Here is a 6352-nt window from a genome sequence, read left to right as displayed (position 1 = left end):
AACTCAGAAGGCAGATTTGTAATTATTAATATATCCATTTAGAATAAGGACTTTTTCATAGCCAGTGTCTATGGCCCAAATGTTGACGATTCTTCCTTCTTTCAAAGATTCTTCACCTCACTCTCGGTTCACTCTGACTGCACAATCATTATAGGAGGAGACTTCAATCTGATTCTGGATCCTGAACTTGACAGACTCCGCACAGCAGTAAACGCAGATGGCGGTCTGCAAGTATGCACAAAAAATGCACAAAACATGCAAAGAGAAAGAAAATGTATTAGAACTAGAAAATAAAATCAAACCCCTGGAGACTGCTTCTGCTGCTTCTGCACAGGAACACATACTAGGTGATCTGAAAATTTTAAAGCTGCAGTTAAATGACATTATCAATAAACAAACACAATTTCAAATACAAAGGCTACGACTTGAAAGTTTTGAAAACTCTAATAAATCTGGCAAATTTATGGCTAATCAGCTTAAAATTAATATAGAAAAATCAACAATCACTTCTATTATGGACCAAACAGGAAATGTCACTCACGACGGTCAAAATTAATAACGCATTTGAAAACTTTTATAAGAACTTGTACACATCACAGATCAATATGTCAGAGCGAAGTATTGGCTCATTTCTTAATAATGTAAACCTACCCAGGTTAAATGAGGATCAAATCCCAAATTTATACTCTCCGCTCTCTGTGTCTGAACTTCATGGAGCTCTGTTACTAATGCCTAATGGTAAAGCACCAGGGCCTGACGGCTTTCCTGGAGAGTTTTATAAAGAATTCTGGGAACAGCTGGCACCAACGTTTTATAAAAGGATCATATTTATCAATGAAAGCCAATCAATGCCACCTAGCATGAACTCAGCCAACATAATCCTTCTTCAAAAACCAGACAAAGATCCCACTAGTCCTTCAAGCTACCGCCCCATTTATTTAATCAATGCAGATGTAAAAATTATCTGCAAAGCACTAGCACAGAGAATAGAAAAAATCACTCCTCACATAATTCACTTCGACCAAACTGGATTCATCAAAGGCAGACACTCGGATGACAATTTCCGCAGACTTGTTAATATAATAGACTTTGCCACCATTAAAAACCAGGAAATGACCATATGGATGCTGAAAAAGCTTTTGACAGAGTAAACTGGAAATTCCTGATTGCTGCCCTTCATTAGTTTGGGTTTGTAGAATCAATCGTCAATTGGATTAAAATATTATATCACAACCCCAATGCAACAGTTAGAACTAATAAACAGACTTCCAACAGGTTTTTTCTCAGAAGAGGAACAAGACAGGGTTGCCCACTCTCCCCTTTTCTGTGTGCTATATTCATTGAGCCTCTAGCTGCAGCAATAAGACTGACTGAGAGCATTAAAGGAATTAAAACCAAACACAGCCACCATGCAGATGACATATTACTGTTTTTAAGTTATTTACATTCTGTAAATGAAACGGCAACAATCATTAATAAATTCTCCTCCATATCAGACTACTCCATTAATTGGAATAAATCTGTTTTATTACCACTGAACAGTAATGCGGAGCAAAGACTCACGATACCAGTCAAATCAGGAAATATCAAATATTTAGGTATCAATTTTCCCCCCAAACTATCAGAACTGGTGCAGCTAAACTACTCCCCATTACTGAAAAGCATACAGGACGATCTAACCCGTTGGACCAACCTGCCTCTGTCCCTTATGGGCAAGGTAGCCACAGTTAAAATGAAAATCTTACCAGTTGTTCTCTGCCTGGTGCTATGTGGCGTTGGGGGTTTCTGGCTGCCACGGCTGCTGCGGCGGGGGTCTTGGTGTGGGGATGGCTGGGCACTCTCCCTCCTTCTTTTCACATTCCACCATTCATTTTAGAAGAACATAAACACTCAATTAAGCACAGGTGTTAGCTCACCTTTGCACTAATAGTTTGCGTGATTGAATGAATGAAATATTTCACACTAGTTGGTTTGAAGGCATAAGTATGCATGTGTGAACACTATCTGTATTGTATACATGTTGACATGTAAACTTTTTTGCAGCTAGCAGGTGTGTTTATAACATTTGAGTGTGTGTGTGGACAGGTCCTTTGAGATTTGTACTACATCTGAACCTTACCGTAATGATAAATATCCAGTAGCTTGTTGCTTTATGCTGCTTCATGGTTTACCCCCCCCCCCCCCCCCTCCCCTCCTATGATCACCCTCCTATCCCCCCCTCTCTAACATTCCTCTCTCTTCTTCCCTCCTTTCCTTTTCCGTCTGGTCCAACACAAAAGATTTTCAAATATGATTAAAATGAATAAAGTTTGGCCTCGATTACAAAAGGGGTTTATTCAGACATACCTTTGGTTTGTCTGAAGATTAATAACCCCTGTTGTTAAAGTAGAATATGTCCAACACAAGAAGCCTCCAGCTCTCATCTGTCTGCCCAGCTGTTGGACAGGACAAGTTTAATAAATAAATAAAATAAAATGATGCTCTATTTAACTTCTCATAATGTTTAGAATAAAACAATTTCCTCCACTGCTGCAAAACAAGGTCGGTAAGTCACTGTAGCCATTGTCATGACAATGCGGCACACCAAGTATCAACCAGTCCTCTTTTTGTGACAAACTAATTAAATCCAAAAGAAATTGACAAGTTCAAAGTATTAATTGTTAGAGGTATTAGGAGTTAAGAGTTGTTAGAGTTAAAAAATCATAACCCTGACATTTTGGTGCCATGACCTGGATTTCAGTGGTGGTCTGAGGATGACGCGCTAAAGCTGTGTGCACGCCCAGACAACATAGGCCGTCCGGAAGAAAGTCCCGGGAGGTGAATTCTTCGCCGGGCCAGCGTCATAGGTCTAACATAGCGGTGGTTTGACGAGATTCGACCGGAAATGACGAACCAGAGGACTGAGTGAGTTTTACGTGCGATCACAGTGTTTAAAGTAAAAACAACAGAAAAAGTTTATGGGTATACGGGTATCCAGTCCCAAGTGCAAAGAGTAAAAATCGCAGAAAAGGTTTCTGACTAAAAGGGTATTCAGTTCCAGCATGCAAAAGAAAAGTAGCAGAAAAGGTTTCTGGCTACGGGTATCCAGTCCCAGCATTCAAAAGTAAAAAAACGCTAATAAAGGAGAGGTATTTTAGAGAACCTCTCTGGATTAGTACTCCTGTAAAAAGGCAGTACAGGTGTTGGAATAATGTATATATGTTATCTCATATTTGCTTTTTTATGCATCACCTAGCTATATCTTTCTCTTTTGGCTTTTCCCATCAGGGGTTGCCACAGTGAACGAGTCGCATGGTAAACTAGGCAATGTTTTATACCAGATGCCCTTCCTGACACAACCCTCTCAAAGCAACCGGGCTTGGGACCGGCACAGAAGTAGAGAAGGGTACAGGGAGCAGCCCGGATTCGAACCGATGTTTCACGGACAGAAGGCGCCGCAAATCAGGACGAGCTAAACCGGCTCCCCATCATCATATATAGGTGATATAATCATGTTTGCAGAAGTGTCTGTGTCCAACTCTGTTTCACAGGAAGGTGGAAGTGACACCCTTGGGAAACAGCATCTTCCTGAGAACTTGTGTGTTAGCTGTGTCTAGAATGAATCGAAGGAAGCTCTGTGTTAGTTTATCTGTAAGAAAAGACTTTGCAGGTCCGAAGATGATGTGGGAAGACTGTAAAAGATAGACATGTCGTAATTAATGTTTTCTTATCGTGCTGCAGCTATGCTTTCTTGTTTTCACTCTGGAATGCTCTCCCCTTCTCAGTGAGATCTGCCAGAACCATCAGTGATTTTAAGTCACTTTTAAAAACTCATCTTTTTAGCCACCCTTTTAACTCCAGTGAGCGGATTTAGTGGGTCAGCTTGTTAATTTTATTCTTTTACTGTTCTATTGTTTTTATTGATTCTTTATCCTTCTTTATCCACGTAGATCCTTTTGTGAAATTAGTTTGGGCCAATCCATAATTGCAGAGACTTTAGTTGGGTCCATATTCATTTTCCCCTTTTCAATAATGAAACCCAGGAAGGATACTCTGGAAACATGTAATTCACATTTTTCAGCTTTGATGAAAAGTTTGTTTTCCAGTAGCCTCTGAAGGACCAGGCAGACAGGTTGACAGTGGGTCTCAAGGGAAGGGGAATATATGAGTATGTCATCAAGGTAGACGAAAACAAAACGGTTCAGGAAATCACGTAGGACATCATTAACCAGAGCCTGGAACACCGCTAGAGCGTTGGTTAAACCAAAGGGCATAACTAGATATTCAAAATGACCAGGGGTGTTGAAAACTGTCTTCCATTCATCCCCTTCCCAAACTCGCTCTAGGTGATAAGCGTTACGGAGGTCTAACTTGCTCAACACCGAAGCACCCTGGAGATTTAAAAAAACAGAGTTCAAAAAGGGTAAGGGGTATTTATTTTTGACAGTGATTTTATTTAGCTGACTGTAGTCAATACAGGGACAAAGTTTCTTGTCCTTTTTCTCAACGAAGAAAAATCCTGCTGCCATGGGGGAGGAAGACGGTCGGATGACGCCAGCAGCCAGCAATTCCTTGATGTAAAGTTCCATGGCCAGGAGGTCAGGTTTAGACAGGCGGTAGAGACGAGAAGTGGGCAAAGTGAGCACCTGTATCAGCTCAATGGGACAGTCATAAGGTCTGTGAGAAGGAAAAGTAGATGCCTTCTTTTTACTGAAAACAGCCGCAAGGTCATGGTAGATGGGAGGAACGGCGGACAGATCTTGGGAATCTGTAGGTGGTGTTGCAATGGGCAGATTGGGATAAGCAGAGCGAAGGCAGGTGAAATGACAATAGGGGCTCCAGCTCATAATGCTATTAGACTGCCAATCGATGTGAGGATTGTGTTGACAAAGCCATGGGCGACCCAAGATTATTTGTCTGGAAGGGGCCTGGAAAACATAAAACTGCAGGGTTTCCACATGGTTGCCAGGAACACTAAGGAAAACAGTAATAACTGTAAAGACACAGCCACACACATATGTATATATGTATATATATATATATATATATATATATACAGTGATGTCAATAAGTATTTGATAACCCTGTGATTTAGCAAGTTCTCCCACTTAGAAAACATGTAGGGGTCTAAAATTTTCATCATAGGTGCATTTCCACAGTGAGAGACAGAATCTGAAGAAACATTCAGAAATCACGTTGTACGATTTTTTTTAAACAATTTATTTGTATATTGCTGTGACAAATAAGTATTTGATCACTTGAGTTAAACAACTTTAATATTTGGTACAGAAGCCTTTGTTAACAATTACAGAGGTCAAACGGTTCCTGTAGTTGTTCACTAGGTTTCTACACACTGCAGCAGGGATTTTGGCCCACTCCTCCATACAGATCTTCTCTAGATCTGTCAGGGTTCGCGGCTGTCGCTGATCAACACGGAGTTTCAGCTCCCAACAAAGATTCTCCATTGGATTTAGTTCTGGAGACTCTCCAGAACCTTGATGTGCTTCTTATGGAGCCACTCCTTGGTTTTCTTGGCTGTGTGCTTCGGGTCATTGTTATGCTCAAAGTCCCAGCCACGACCCATCTTCAACGCTCTGACTGAGGTAAGGAGGTTTTTGCCCAATATCTCGCAATACAGAGCACCGTTCATCCTCTCCTTCATACAGTGTAGTCGTCCTGTCCCCTGTGCAGAAAAACACCCCCAGAGCATGATTCTTCCACCCCTGTGCTTCACTGTAGGGATGGTGTTCTTGGGATGATGCTCCTCCTTCTACCTCCTCCAGACACGCCGAATGGATTTAAGACCAAAAAGTTCTATTTTGGTCTCATCTGACCACAAGACTCTCACATGACTCCTCTGGATCATCAAGATGGTTATTGGCAAACTTCAGATGGGCCTTGACATGGCCTGACTTCAGCAGGGGAACCTTCCGTGCGTTTTACGGGGACGTTTTAATGTATTACTTATAGTAGCCTTGGAAACGGCGGTCCCAGCTCTCTTCAGGTCATTGACCAGCTCCTCCTGAGTAGTCCTGGGCATATTCTTCACCTTCCTTAGCATCATTTATACCCCACGAGGTGAGATCTTGCGGGGGGCCCCAGTCCGAGGGACATTGACAGTTATCATTAGCCTCTTCCATTTTCGGACAATTGCTCCAACAGTTGTTCTTTTTCTCACCAAGCTGCTTGCCCTGTAGCCACTTCCAGCTTTGTGAAGGTCTACAATTTTGTCCTTTGGTCTTATGACAGCTCTTTGGTTTTGCCCATGTTGGTAGTTAGACTTCTGACTGATTGTGGGGTGCTCAGGTGCCTTTATGCAAGCTAACGACCTCAAACAGGTGCCACTAATTTAGAATGATGAGCAGAGTGGAGT

The sequence above is a fragment of the Oryzias latipes genome, chromosome 8 (assembly GCF_053564925.1).
Source record: "Oryzias latipes strain Hd-rR chromosome 8, Olatipes_Hd-rR_3.1".
In the NCBI taxonomy this organism is placed as follows: Eukaryota; Metazoa; Chordata; class Actinopteri; order Beloniformes; family Adrianichthyidae; genus Oryzias; species Oryzias latipes.
The sequence above is the reverse complement of the archived record's forward strand: the minus strand, read 5'-3'. Positions refer to the sequence as shown.